The sequence below is a fragment of the Rhyacophila brunnea genome, unplaced genomic scaffold (genome assembly GCF_057557595.1).
Source record: "Rhyacophila brunnea isolate RB1 unplaced genomic scaffold, BYU_Rbru_1.0 scaffold_16, whole genome shotgun sequence".
Classification (NCBI taxonomy): Eukaryota; Metazoa; Arthropoda; class Insecta; order Trichoptera; family Rhyacophilidae; genus Rhyacophila; species Rhyacophila brunnea.
This window is the reverse complement of record NW_028232816.1, coordinates 622,269-638,642: the sequence shown is the minus strand read 5'-3', so window position 1 is coordinate 638,642 and position 16,374 is coordinate 622,269. Positions and strand designations below refer to the sequence as shown.

Here is a 16,374-nt window from a genome sequence, read left to right as displayed (position 1 = left end):
TTTCAAAGATTTGGCGCAGTGTAAAGATTTGATCGGTAGTACTGCGGTTTCGTCTAAAGCCGCATTGGTAGTCACCAAGAATGTTTTCGGCATATGGTAGAATTCTTTCGAGAATAATGTTCGACAGAACTTTGTATGCAGTAGGAAGAAGAGAGATGCCACGGTAGTTTGCACAGTTGAGTTTGTCCCCTTTCTTGAAGATAGGACAGACCAGTGATTCTTTCCATGCTTCAGGGATCTTTTCTTCCTCCCATATTTGTTGCAGTACCTAGCTCAAGCATGGCACTAAGAAAGGTTTCTCCTCCATGCTTGAGAAGCTCCGATGGAATATTATAAGTCTAGTCGTAACATCAAACTTGTCTTCAGTACCAGATTGGTCTCCATCACATTCTCGCTTGACTTCCATGTTTGTGTATCAACAATTGTATACAATGTGCTAGAGACAACTTGACAACTTTCTATTCTGTTGTAGTATTATAAATGTACGTGTTGCCAAAATGCAGTTGATAATATTCCGTCATAACTGATAAATAATAATGTACCTATTGAATTTTGTAGGTATTATGGTACAGATGCTAATGTCAAGAACACCGACTAAACGTAGAACTTTTATCGTAACTAAAACGTATGTCCTGTCGCTGGAGAGTAGCAGAGAGTGGAGCCGTCACGAAAAAGACATCGCCAGTGTTTACACTATAGGAGAAAAAAAGATTCAATTTGATTTATTTGTCATTAGTTATTATATACCGAGATGCGCTGTTCTCGTTATGATTGAGGAAATGCTGACGATCATTTTCGTACCATTGTTTTGTTTAGACAACAAAACATACATATTATTAAATTGTGTCACCGGTGTATTTTTATTATAATGTAGTTTTCACGGAAATACTTTTCAGTATTGCGGCAACACTTTTCTAATATTACCTTGAAAGGATTCTGTCTGTCACGTAACACGTTGTTTCTGGAATATATAACATGGATGTAAAGCAAGAATACGATGGAGAACACTCCGATATAGAAGACAGGCCCTTGTTTGACACGCTGACTAGCCATCCAAATAACCCGGACCCTCGCATTCATGTAACGCAAGAGAATGCGGACGTTTCAAGTTGCAATTTCGAGGTTAGTTTTTGGAAACTAAATTCTTTTACAATCACTTTAGATTGAGAATAATAACGATAAGTATACAATTATAATAATATGTTGATTTTTTACAAACTATGTAAGGACATTAGATGACATCAAAATTTGTTTCAAAATAATACTTGACAGCTATAATACATCTGTGATATAATAGGTTAGGTTATCTACTAATTTATGTTAAATATAATTATATTACATTGTTTTATGGATGTTACGATAACTGAAACTGGTTTTACCGTGTTTACAAAATACAATAATTGTTTCTTTCAGTGCCTAATGGCTGACCTCTCTAATATAAAATCTGAGACAGATGATCAACAAGCCGTCGTCAAGCGCGAGATTATTGAAGATGTTTCACACCCAATATATAATGAAGAATACCCTCAACCGGGTTGTTCGCATTCAGATTACAGGCCAATTGTAAGTAGACATAATGTATGCTGTCTTATATAGAAGGTTGTAATTTGCAAATGCATCTTTGAAACTTATTACGCCTTTATTAATTCGCTCCAACTTGTTTCATTTGTTGGTTTTAGCTTACACTAATAATATATTAATATAATATATGTGTAGGTTTGTACATCTTTCGTTAAATCATGAGCATTTAATTATGATAATTTATACATCACAATCATTCGAATGTAAAGCAATTTTTAATGTGAATAGGTATCTTAAATTGCGATCCACTGTACGTTAAATTAATCTCCCGGAAGTGCCTTTTAAGTCATGCAAGGTAAGATATGTAAACAAAAAATAACGTTAATTTGTTCAATTGTTTATGTTACGCCGAATATGCGAAATTGACTATTACATGAAATGGGCAAAATTTTGGCTAATTCATGTAATAATTAAGCCTGTTGCCTTATTCATGAATTAGGTAAATTATCTGCCGACTACGTGAATTCGCCAGGGTATGGAATTCTTAAACTATCAACATGACAGTAGAAAAAGTAAATTTAATTCGGATGGTTTTATTAGTTCTAATTGGACATAATATAATATTATTATTATTAGGTTAGGTTAGTTTAGGTTAGGTCTTGTAATTCTGAATTCAACTGAATGTCCATTTTGAATTTAGCTAACAAGCGTCGACAAACTATCACAAACATACATTCGACCATTGCACGATTGATACCCAAGCACGAATCAAATCGCAAAAATACCTTTTAATAAAATTCTTCCGTTATCATATTATAGTTCTAGATTTTTTTTGCGCATAATAAATGGATATGATCGTCATTGTAGTTATTGATCGTCATATTTTTATATTATAATCAATGACATTTGACATATTTGGTTAGTTTGATTAGTTGCAAAAAACACCACCGGAGCGCGACCATTTATTTTGACCATAGATAATATACGTAAATTTTGACCAATGCATGAGCATTTGACACATTTAGTTTAGTTGCAAAAAACACCACCGTAGCGCTACTATCTAATTTGTTCAATGCATGAACTGGGCAGAAAAATTTACTGCCGAATTCACGCTATCGGTAGATATTTTGTCTAATACATGAATAAGGCAACGGGCTTGCATTTTTCTTGATTTAGGCAAATTGTTGCCCATTTCATGTAATAGTCAATTTCGCACATTCGGCGTAACATTTATAAAAAAAATTGCTTCCAGCAAAGAGGAGGTTTATTGCACGCATCCCGACGCGTAAGCTGCTCGGCCATCGTTACGTTATTAAGGTGATCATAAGTTATTTTATCAAAAAATATCAGGAATAAACATAGCACGGTTGCAGAGTGAACATATTTTATTGACATCAGTCAATTATGTAATCCAATCTTTGAATTTGCATTCAAAACTATATTAATTTTGTACAAAACAAATTACACATATTGTACCAAGACTTGTACCACAATAATTGTATCATATTATTCTGTTTTATGTATTTCCTTTTGGATGTTACATGTTGAGTTCTTTTTTTTGTTTTAACTTTTTACGGATTATTATGTAACAATATTGAATTCGTATGTAATACCTTGGTAGGGGTAGGGTAGGTACTATTATCATTTTTACTCTAATTTCTTTACTTATGACCATACATCAGTGAAACGGCAAATAATTTTCAACTATAGGCGCGACGAAATTTTGGACTCGCTGGCATTCGGAGAGCGAACGTCGAGGTGTGAATACGTCAATTTGTTTCGTGATGGCGACGGGGGTTTATTCTTAAATCGTGTAAAGATGACTAAAAACGTTACCTATTTACTTGAAAAAGAAAACATGTCAATGAATATATTATTATTGTTACTAATTTAAACGATAAACAGAACATTAAATAGACGCATCTTGGATTTATATGACAAATTATATTTCGTTCGGCATGCGTCATTTGCACCGATGTATATCTAGATGATGTATAGATGATTAATTGCTGGCCTACTAATTACTAATTAATTATCACATTTAAATATCAATATTAATTATATCTAATGGCCAACTAATGCAAACGCGCCAGTCGCGGTGTCAGCACTAAATGAGTTGATGTCTTAAAATTCTGAAAATCATAAACGTTGAAAAAAAATAACTCAAACGAAACAGTAGAAAACATAATTTAGAATTTATAATAACGATAATTTTGGCTTTCTAGGTTTCTAGTAAGGAATTTTTCACAAGGCATCACCATACAGATAGGAGGCAACAATCCTCGCCTGTTGGAATCGTAGATCAAGTGATGCAGTATTCAGAAGTGACGATAGACGAACAAAATATTAAAGAAGAAATCTTTAAAGCAAATACTCCGAAGGAACTTCGACTTATTCTGACAAAGGTAATATATTTCTCACGCATTAAATTTTCAGTATTTGCACAATTTTGGATGCGAAACTGTCCTAAAAAGTCACAAATTGATTCACGCTAACATGATTGCTGATCAGCGACTAAGTCATCCTTATGCTTCAAATACACTCTATGACGATCGGTCATATATATCAGTGCTCCGAAACCGGTGTGCCGCGGCACACTGGTGTGCAGCGAGACGATGCTAGGTGTGCCGCGGCGCATTGTGTCAAAAAATGCTAATAATTTTGTATATTATACAATACTCACTTAATGGCCAAATTTGCGTGCATGGCTGGTAATATATTTGAGCACCTGAATAAAATTAATAAAAAAATGCAAAGTCAGAATGAAAATATATTGATATGCTTCACTACCATAGATATATTAAATAAATTCACTACCATTGAAAACAAGCAATGAATTTTGGGTCCGGCCCAAAAACTTATAACTTTGCTGCAAAAGAAATTTCATCATTACTGTCATACAATCAATATGGATTCGAAACCCTTTTGCAACCAATGCCGAAAATTTTATAGAAGCACTATAATTATATTCGTGAGGAATTTTGTTGAATTGAGGAACGACGTGACGCTAAAAATGAATTTCACCGATGTTCCATTGGGTATTTTCTGGATTTCGGTTAATAAAGAATATCCTCGGATTTCCGACAAGGCTATCGCAGTTCAGCTTCCATTTATACGACATATTACCTATGTGAGAAACTTTTTTCAACTCAAGCCATAATTAAAAATGATAAGCAGTCATACTTGACGAGTGATAAGAACTTCGGGTTCTCTTTCGTCAGAGCTCTAGTCTGGGGGGCCAGGCTCAGGGGGGGGGGGGGCGTGGCAGATCAACCAGATAAGTGAGATAAACACAAATTACAATTTTTCTCTAATGGTTAAAAAAATATATTACTACGGTGTACTAATATTTTTAAATATCCGATTGGGGAGTGTTTGTATTAATATATACAAAAATTAGCTAAATATACAATGAATATCATTTATATTACCTCGAACACCATTTGAAAAACACTACCTACTTTAGAGTATCACACTGTCTTTAACCTTAGCGATAGGTAAGGGGCCCGCTTCAGCATGTGGGTGCATATTTTTATGTATAAATTGTTTTACCTGTGGTGTGCCGCGGAATTCTGGGAATACCTTTGGTGTGCCATGGGTGAGAAAAGGTTGCGGAGCACTGATATATATGTCGAAAAACCGAAAGTATATTCTATTTTTTTCTATTCTTTTTGAGTCATTTTTTGCGATCCGACTATCGCCTTTTGGCATCTTCAAACACCACCAATGGTGAATACACACTGTCATCTGATACAATTGAAGATCTTGGCATAAAAACATCAAATGTCCACTTTTTTCCATTTTCATTTTATTGCATTTCTATATTCCCTGTGTACGATTACATACAACTGTGCAAAGATATGTTTAAAAAAAAATCATAAGTCCCTCAAATCTGCTCTCAAAAATATGCCACTTTTCTAAAAACCGCAATAGTCCAGGCATTTTTGTGTGAAAACAGCAAAGGTCCAGTAGTTCTACACTTTTATCACCAGGCGGCGTTAGTAATGTTCCATACAATTTAGTGTCTGAGCTGTCAAATTATCCTTGATTCGTTTAATTATTGCTTTTTATAACGTTTTCTTATGACTGTTTTTATATTTTATCATGGATATTACTAGCATAGACAGCTGAAACGTCTCGAAAGAGAAAAATTAACAAAACCATGGAACGTTTTTACCAAATAACGGTGACTTTCATTATTGTTTAGTTCGATGCAATAAGGAAAATTCTAGGCCCTTCATTATAAAATCTAAAGAGACCGGAGAAAAATATTTTTTTAATATGAAATATAGGTTAAAACTTAGGCATTTTTCGGTAAAAATTTGTAGGCTAGTTATAATGTACAAAATAGACCAGGCTAGTAAGGGAGAAGTGCTAGACTACTCTAGACTGTGGTATAGATTCAATGTAGTGAATAAAAATCAAATGCAAGTCACGATTGCATTTAAAACAACATATGGTGGATTAGTTCCATTAAAAGGAGCTAAATAAAAAAATATTTTAAAATTAGCTTAATATTTACAAAACCCAATAAATGTATCGTTTAATTTGCTGATAGTGAAGGTGTCAGACGAGGCTTATCGGTTTTCTTTTTTCGTGTTAACTATCAATTCATGGTGGAAATCTATTGTGTTAATGATTTTATTTAATAAAACACATTTTTTTATTACTTATTCCACTTTTAATAAATAAATCTGGATAGGTTTCGTCGGCCTTAGAGGGACATTTTCAACTGTTGAAAACAGTTGGCAGAAAAACAGAGTCGGACGAAACCGGTCCAGATTTATTTATTAAAAGTGGAATAAGTAGATACTAAAAAATGTGTTTTATTAAATTAAATCAATAATAATAATATGAAGCTAATCAGTATTAACCCGCACATGATTAAAACATTTTTTCAAATATTTAATTCTTGATTTTTTAGAAACATTGAAGTCGTTTGTTAATAGGTAAATAATATGTCCAAACCTTATTAAAAGTATATATATTCTTTATTTTATTTCATAAAATTATAGTTTTTGGCATACTATTTACATTTCGATCTTTTCAATTTTGCAATAAAAACAACAAATGTCCAAAAATTGTGTAAAAACAGCAAATGTCACACTCATTCTTTTTTAAATATCTATTTAACCGAAATAAATTTAATATTTTTTTTACATTCATATAGTGCATATACGGTTTCTCTATAATTTCTCATTGTCAAATTAATAAAAAAAAATTGACAACCAAGATATTATGTTTTTACCCTCTCCTGAAAAAAAAGTGTTTTGTGACATTTGCTGTTTTTATGCCAAGATCTTCAATTAATTCCTGTTTATTTGGTAAATTTATATTTATGAATTTAAATTCAAATTCCATCAAGTACCCTTGGTCGATTTTATAATTTGATTATATATTGGATAATATGTAAGTTAAAGTTTAAAAAAGACTTTTCGGTTCATATGGTGTGAATGTAGGTGTAGAATGTACGCTTCATAACTTTGCACCCCGGCTCTAGGATGGAAATGATGTACCTACGTAATATATTTTATTTTTATTATGTTTATATTTTTTTATTAAAGAAAACAAACAGTTACATAGACTAAAAATATGTATAAAATAGACTAGAAAAAGATATTGAACAAGCAAAGTTTCCAAATAAATTATAATAGTTATAGTTAATCATATTATAATTTAAATACAGAGAAATTCGATAAAGAGATAAATGAGAAAGAATATTGAATAATTATAGACAAAAAAAAAACAGTTTTTATGTAGCTACCTTTATAAATATAAGTAAGATAAGTATACAATATTATATGTGCGTTAAGAATTATTGAAATTTAAAGATATTATTTTTACATAATATATATTTATTTAGAACTACATATTATATTAATACAAGTGAATATCATTTGGTATAATTTTATGCGACGTAATAAAGAAAAGAGGCGTATCAGTGAAGTAAAAAGTGCAAAGTTATAAAACGTATACCTACTTTACATCACTTCGCACTATCTATGCTTTGTGAAAATAATACCACAAATACACCAGACGCGCGCAGTAAGCTCATGATGGTTTGAGACACCCGCTACTCGCTCGTTTACCGTGTTGGCGCCCGTCCATTCAGTGCGGACACCTCTATGCGCGCAGTATGGGAAGAGCCCGCCGCATGTACGATCTTGCCTGCGTCGAGCTAGACGCGCCAAAACAACACGCGCGAACACCCGTCCCCGCGCATTGTCTACGGACACGTCGAGACGTGTTCATACGTTTGAGTTGCCCGCCCCGCCGCCGCCCCGCGCCCGCCAAACCACCACGGACGAGCACTAAATACGATGTCATAGGTGTCATACAATATGTATGTAAAAATGTTGGAATGGCATAGATTTGATCATAGACACTAAAACGCTCTTAGCATATATGTGCCCGATCGTCATATAGTCTATTTGAACCTTTAATTACATTAAATATAATATCCTCGCTATTATTTATATCTACAGGTAGCGTATTTAAGTTTTAAAATCAATGGACATAGGTATCTATTGTGTACCTTCAGACAGTCGACAGTGCCTAACATTTCATAATGATTTGTGGTATCTGGCCACCGCGGAGTTCTTGACGAAGTGCATTCTGTACGTCCAGTTTTGCGCCACTTTTTCGAATACTGCTGGCCGTATATTACAAATAGCACTTACAATCCTAGCCACTCAGGAATTATTCCATATTTGTCGAATCGCACGACTTTGGAAGCAAATTGACAGGGTCATATCATAAATTAATCTTATTCAATAAGTCGGTGGTTGCGGTCGTATTCTGATACGTAGTTTCATCCTGTTGACACCACATTCTGTCCGGATCAATGCCATACATATTTGCGACAGCAACAAATATCATTGATCATGGGCCAATGCCTTATGATCTCCATTGACCGTAACGCGAGCTCTCGCTTCTTTTTTAATAAATAAGGTTCGATGATTCTACCAGCATGTAAACCGCATAAGCTAGTGTTTTATTTTTATGTAAAGAAATCTCTAGGGCCTCTTCCAGATTAGACCCCATATGCGCCAATTTTGTTTATTAACAAACCCGTTTAGCCCAAAATAAACGTCAACGCTTAAGTAAAACAATTATATCTTTGAATCGCTGTTCGATCGTCACTCTATTCATGATTTGCCGGTCTAAAAGGGTTGATCATAAGTGTCAAAAAGTATGCGCAGTATTACAGGTCAGTTTGACGATTAACCCTTTCGTATGTTCTATCTAATCAAAAAATAAAACTCTTTTTTTCCGTTGTGGAATCTTGAAAACAGAGAGGTAATGGTATTTCATGCGAATCGAGTTGAAATATCACGAAATCGGTGATTTAATGTAGTACCTAATTATAATATATCACCTGCCATAAAATACAAAATCTTGATTGTCTTTCTCATCTTTACTAGTGCAGTGGATAAAAATTCACCTCTTAAGTAAGATATCCTTTGTCCACTTCTTGCATGTAGCGTGTATTTTTAGTATGGATAAGTGATTGCACCCCTCTCCCTACTATACTTTAGATTATACAATCAAAACTTTATGGAAAACCTCACACTGCTATTCATTCATTAATGACCAATAGTTAATAGGCGAAAGCGGGATGTGCCGCAAGAGTGGGCAAGCCAAACGTTATTAATTTAATTAAAATAATATTCCAATTTCACGAAATATTGAAATCAACCGTAGAAAAAATCCGTAGAACTGGATATAGTAATTTTGAGTTTCGTCGTCTAATAGTCATTCCCACACCCCACAACACTTTCTCCAATATGAAGTAGTATCGTGTAGTGAGTGTTCTATTAAATCATGTGGAATTTCGAAGTATGATAATATATTGAAATATTGTTTATACTATTGATCGAGGTTGTCTGATGAGATTTGAATATTTTTTGTGACCTTTGTTTCGCCTTTAAGCTAGGCAGGTGACAGTCACCCAGATTCGACATGCTCAGCTATGTGATCTGGGGGTCACCTATGTGAGGATCTTGGAGTACATAGTGGAAACACTTGATGCTTGTGCTTCACTACAGTTATTTTAACGAATAAAACTCACGTTCAGTATAACGATATTTATTGTCAATGGTACTACTTTTATTCTATGGTCAAGGTCACATATAATTTATATATTGTAAAATATAGTTCTTAGAAAAACCGTAAAAAAAATATATATAGTTTATATTTATAATTATACGAACTTATTCGTAGAATTTTATAAATATTAAAGTCCAAATTTATTTATATATATTTATTTATTTAATTTTTATTAACTTATAAAAGTCTTATTAATGTCTTAATATTATAGAGTCGCTAATTAGAAAGTTGAAGAACCGCACACGTAATTAGTATGTCCTCGCGGCCATCAGGTTTGACCATAAAAAGACGAGATACGCTGGGCGGATTAATGTTTTACCTCTCAAATAGTTACATCTTGAATAATAGAAGTTAATAGTTTACATACATTATGAACCCTTAGCTCATCGACTGGACTTGTAAGGATGCACGTTTAAACTTTATGGTTATATCGTCCAGTTTTGAGCTTTACAAACTATGATTTTTCATCTCTACTTATGTTCGGACATACTCGTCTAAATGATAGATACAAAGTTATAAAGGCTTAAGGTTATCTTAGTCTATTAGTTAATATTATTATGTTCGCCTTCTATCTATGTTTATATAAATCAATTATGGCATCACAAATAATTAATCTGCAAGGAAATTTTGATTAATTCTGTTTTAGCATTACGGTATTATCTCGTTCACTCGTGTGGAGTTTATCTATGGAAAATTGCCCACCTAGTGTGTGCTCTTTCCACTTACTGCACCTAATACTTCAAACAAAACGTATGTGGAAAATTGGCCGGAGCGCTGGCTCTGTCTGACATACGGAGTTATATAGCAATTATAAGAAAGAAAGCTTGCACTATATTAATAAATTTACGTAAACTTGCATAATGATAAAATATGCTGCTTTTTACATGATTCTATATAACAACTACGTATTCTGATACGTCATTTGATTATAATGTAATGGCAATTATATAATGATTATTAATTTAATCGAATCTATACATTGAGTAATGGCATATTAAATTTGCTCGGTGATCTTATGTTAACAATTGTTAAATGATAAATAACATCCGACCACCATTTAACACTGTTATCCAAGCTATGTGGATAACAGGCACCGCTAGCTCAGGGTACTGGGTTTCCACACTATCTCTCTGATGAATTCCAATCCTGTTACGGAAAGGACCATCGAAATCAATTGGTATTCGATGGATAATGTTTACCATACCGCTGCAGGAGTTAATTGCGAGCACTGAAAACTTGACTCTATTGGACGCCAAAGCCTTTTCTATGAAAGAAAAGAACATAAAAGAACATAATATTATGGGATACAATTAAATTAAATGAAACACCGTGGTAATTTTAACCTCACTGTATTTAAAGAAAATGTAATTAAAAGTCAATGGTACAAAAATGGCGACATGAGGCCATAGAAAAATCACCACCGTTCATAAACGACGATGTTAAAATACATAAATATTTACGTTATACAAAAGACACAATATCAGCGTCTGCAAACTAAAATAATAACACAATAAGTTCTCAGCAACTAACTTAAACTTAAACCAAAATATCCACATGTGAGTGAGGTTATAATTAAAACAAAAACTTAAAATTAATTAATACTAAAAAAATGAAATTGAAATGTATTTACAGCCGCTTGGCAAATTGCCAAGCGGGAATCGCTCCTCCCAACGTCCTCTCGTTCCCAAGGGTCAACCAGAAAAGGAAGGAGATCCAAACAAAATTCGATCGCCTGACATCGATCCCCCCACCACTTATCCAACCCGGAAGCTTGAAGTGCCAACTGCAGGATTTTAGTGTTGCCCGCGAGAGAAAAACCTCTCCACTAATTATGATTGTTAATTAGCCCGTTGGTGACGTCTGCAACGTCACACAATACAATTAAACATTTAAAAACATATTATTTCGTTATGCATACGAGTAATACCTTTACATTTATTTAATTAATCCTATATACTACATCTATAATACTTACCGCTTAGGTCGATTCTTAGCATCCACAGGCCATCCTGAGTAGTTGCTTAACCGGTCAGTATGAACTGCGGGACTTACTCCTTGGTTCTTACTTTGGTTTTGTTATGGGTGGTAAATGTAATTTTATTTAGCGACTCAATTTATTATAAGGCAGTTATGTCGTCAAAATTTCACCTCCAAGAACACAGGTTTCACAGGCCTATGCACACTCTCCAATGACACTATTGTCATTTTACTCTCATTTCGTTATTTAAAAATGTCGGCAGATGCTGAAAAGCAAAGTGAAAACATATATCAAATGAAATATTATAACACATAACAATTTTATTGATAATATTGTATTTTTTTCTAGGTTTCTACCAAGGGATTTTTCTCAGAGCATCACGATACAGGCGACAGTCAACAATACTCAGATGATGGAATCCAGGATAGAATGATGCAGTATTCAAAAGTCACGATAGATGAGAAAGACATTAAAAAAGAAATCTTAGAACGAGATACGGCGAAGGAACTTCGCCTTATATTAAGAAGGGAAATCCATTTCTCACGTAATTTGATTTGCTGCATTTGTAGCGCAGTCTTTGGTAGCAGAAGTGGGCTCTATGTTACGACGCTACTCCCTGGGTAAACGTCAGATTTTTTTTCTCAATATTTGAAAGCATCTAAGTGACACTTTTTGAGCATAGACAATCTTTGAAAAAATGCTATTATATGGGTAACACGCTATTATAACTACATATATAAAAATCTTTTACAATGAAAAATAGATTACAAAAATCAGTATAGCATATTAGAGTTCGCCAATGCATTTCATAAAATTTAAATAATTATAAAGTAACCTTCGACACAAAGACACTCGTGCTTAAACCTTCATATAAAAACGCTTCAAATAGGTAGGTAAGTATGCGAAAATAAGGAAAATTTTTCAAAATAACGTTATAGATAATTTAGCCGTGTTAACTAAACGATATTGTTATTATTTCAGATTATTCCGACTCAAATTTAATCAATAAAATAAGAAATACGAGTGAGATGAAATGAGCCATTGAATGGCATTTATTTACTCTTTGATTAGTGATTGTTTTTATAAGATAATAATATTTATCCATAGTCAGTATTCCGTATTTGTATTCATTTAATTAAATGTATAATAAATAAAACAGGCTCCAGTTTATGAGCCCCAAAAACATTTCGCCTCCACAAACAAATGGCCCGGTCAAATAGCCTCGATAAAACGGCTAGCACTGATTGAAATTAAACGTCACTGGTTTTCATTAAAATGCCACTTTTCCTACTTAAAACTTACCTTTCGGCATAATATACTTATCATAAATATTCATGAAGCGTGTTTTCATATTACATATACCAAACTAACCTCGTAATTTTTTTAAATCTTAATTTTCTCGGTTATGCTTTCAACCTAGGGGTAGACTACAACTTAATATATTATAACTACTATCTTATTACTTGTCTTGAAGGCCGACGAAAAAACTTTGGAATATGTAAATAAGTGTTTTATGAAACGTATCTGCATTGCAACCGCGCTTATCGTCGGCTTTCGTGGACGACATTAATTATTATTGTTTCAAAATTAGCCATTTACAAGGTTGAAAAAGACGTAGCTTTATTTAAAAAGAAATAAAAACCAAAATATAATCAACGCTCGAAAGAAATAGGAACTTGCATATTTCATTACGCTTCGACATGATAACAAAATATTACTATATATTATTATTGAAACGATCAATCGTTATTAATCGGCCGTGGCCGGCGAAGGGATACATAATATATATTATAATATTCTGCCGATAACTTCACGTCGTGGCGGAGGCCAACCTTAGTCTATGGGCCAACCTATCAATATAGAACAGTATTGCAAGCTGTCAAAAATGGCAACTTATCGGCAGAATAATAATAAGTATGCAAGTAACAATGCCGGATTATGAGTACCAATTTCAGTTAATAACTATCAATCCAACCATCTCCAGAGTGAGAGAGAATTCTCGTGAACGGGATTCAATAAGGTATGAGAAATAATTTATCTATGATATTGTACGTTTATTGATGGAAGAGAGGAGAAGACAACTAATTTGCGAGCATCTACATGAACATTATTCGCATTTATAAGGTTTTTTTATCAGTATTGCCATTCCATAATATGTTTTAAGCTTACTAGGTACTTTTAAATTACATATTTGATTATATTGGAAATCACATTCATCACACGCAAATGGGTCTTCTCCTGAATGTGTAAGTTCATATTATGAACTTACACATTAGAACTTTAAGTTCTTTCATTGAATAAGTTTATGTAATTTGATAATGTTTCTGATATTTCTTCGATATACCTTCTGTTGTAAATAATGTAATTACATTATTCTATATACTGTAAACATCTCTACAGTCTTTTGATGTTGGGAAATTGAAAAATCAAGAGTTACGTATTTTTATCAACATAATGAATAGCTAAAAATACAATGTTCTAAAAATCGGATGATCTTGATTTTTTTTTCTAGCAAACGTATATAAGTAAAGACATCTTATCCGTGGTAAGCTCAAAATACCTAAACTATCGACTTACTAACTTTTGGCAGCAATGTATTGAATACGTTGTTTAAGAACTCATAAACTTACACATTCAGTAGAAAAACCAGTTGCGTGTGATGATTGTGATTTGAAATGTAATCAAATATGTCATTTAAAACACCTTGTAGTCTTAAAATATGTTGAATGACAATTAATACTGGGGCTCTATGTTACGACGCTACTCCCTGGGTAAACGTCAGATTGTTTAGTTATACACTTGAAAGTATCTAAATGCCATTTTTTGAGCATAGACAACCATGGCTATCCAGCTATTATAATCGTAGACAATAAAAATAACCGCTATTATAAGCGAAGACAATAATTACGGTCACAGAGAACAGTGAAATATTAATTAACTTAATACCTACTTAACAATACAATTATTATTACGTTGGCTAAAATACTTGTCGTTTATTTCTGTAATTGGGGCCCAAATCATGTCGCTGAAATGGATAGATGATATCCTCACTATGGGCTTATCTCTCCAAGAATGTAAGATACCTAATATCTCCTTTTATACAGATAACCAACTCGCCCTTCCATTCAAAGACTGGACTCAAGTTGAAGACCTCTATTTATGCGAATAGTCCCACAGACTAATGTTTTTCACCAGCCAACCCGACACTACTGTAAACTGCCCAGGTGCTGGAGTTTATTCTGCTGTTGACCACGATTCAGTCACACGAGCACTAGGTACGCCTTGCATGTCCTCGCCTACCACGAACGACCTCACCCACTTCTTCTTCCACACCGGTCACTCCGTTGACCTCCTTTGTGTCCGAGATGGACCAGGAAGTGGGTACTCGGGCGTGTCGACACCCGAGTCCATACGAATGCGTAATCCTGCTCTGATCATCTGTTCCAAAGGCCTCCATTTCAGCGTGAAAACAGGCTGGAATCAAAACAATATTCCACTTTAGTAAACTGAATTTATTCCTTGGGAAACACGGGCATTGTCAAAACGTTCGATTAATTTATATAAATTATATTTGGTGATTAAATTATTACCTTGTGACGTATGTATTAGTTTATAATAGACTACCTTAAAATTGATATTTTGATTACACAAAAGTGTCAAAATTACAAAAACATTCAACATTCTTAACATTTATCTTTTTATTTATGATTTTGAATATATCAATGTCAGTTGCATACGGGAAAAGCAGTAATTAATAATTATTCTTAGGTACCTACTGTTTTTTAACAATATGATCCGCAATAAAACTAAATAAGTTATAAGAATACAATTAAGTATGCATATTTTTGAAAAATGCAATATATTTTTATGCAACGATATTTTCTTCAAAAGATAATATTGGAATGACATTTATATTTATTTTGTATATAGGAGTTACCTTGCAGGCACTTAACTCTTCCTAATAATATTTGCATAGGTATTATGATTTTTTTCTTTTTCTCTGTTTCTCCAGATGGTGCAACGTATGCTTGTAGTTCTGGTAGGTATTATGTAAGGAGAGAAGTGTTAGACAAAAACTTCATATTATACTCTTCAGAATCGATATCAAATGAAGTTTTGTAGGTAAGTTATTGCCTCTGACGGCTTCGACAATTGTTTCACGCAAATGGTTTTCTTCTGAATGTGTGAGTTTATGAGTTCTTAAACAACGTACCGACATACATATCTGTTTACATTTATATTTAAATTCATCACGTTTATGAGTTTTTAAATGACATATTTGTTTACATTTAAAATGAAATAGATCACACGCAAATGGTTTTTCTCATGTTTCGTTTTATGAACTTTAAGATAATGTTGTGCCGAGGCTCCGTATAGGTAGTCAATTTATTTAAAAGGTTATTCACCATTAAGTATCTTTACATGTGTTTGACGATTACTCCGTCGCGAGCATCCAATTGAACATACATTGCATTTATAAGATTTTTCACGAGTATGTTCTATATATGTATATATTCATTTCATGTGTTTTAAGACAACTAAGTCGCACGGATTTATATGAATATACATCGCATTTTAAAGGTTTTTTACCAGAATTGGTCATTTGTTTGTTTTTAAGATGACTAAGTTGCGAGCATCTATATGAGCATACATTGCATTTATAAGGTTTTTCACCAGTCACCAAAAATGCCGGCGCAGCTTAAGAGTTGGCCTATTGCGTCGAGGGTCTCAGGTTCTAATCCTCGGTCTAGCAAGTACGCATATTA

The 16,374-nt window shown here is 33.3% G+C and overlaps 1 protein-coding gene and 1 long non-coding RNA gene across 3 annotated transcripts in view; both read left to right on the top strand.

Annotated features, from left to right (window-relative positions):
• Positions 1–16,374, top strand: part of LOC147074107 (uncharacterized) — a 404,768-nt gene that overhangs the window by 369,465 nt on the left and 18,929 nt on the right. The gene's annotated exons all lie outside the window — the stretch shown is intronic.
• LOC147074108 (uncharacterized) lies at positions 1,434–3,858 on the top strand. Its single transcript, XR_015070292.1, has 2 exons — positions 1,434–1,563; positions 3,747–3,858. It is a non-coding gene; the product is annotated as an uncharacterized LOC147074108 (long non-coding RNA).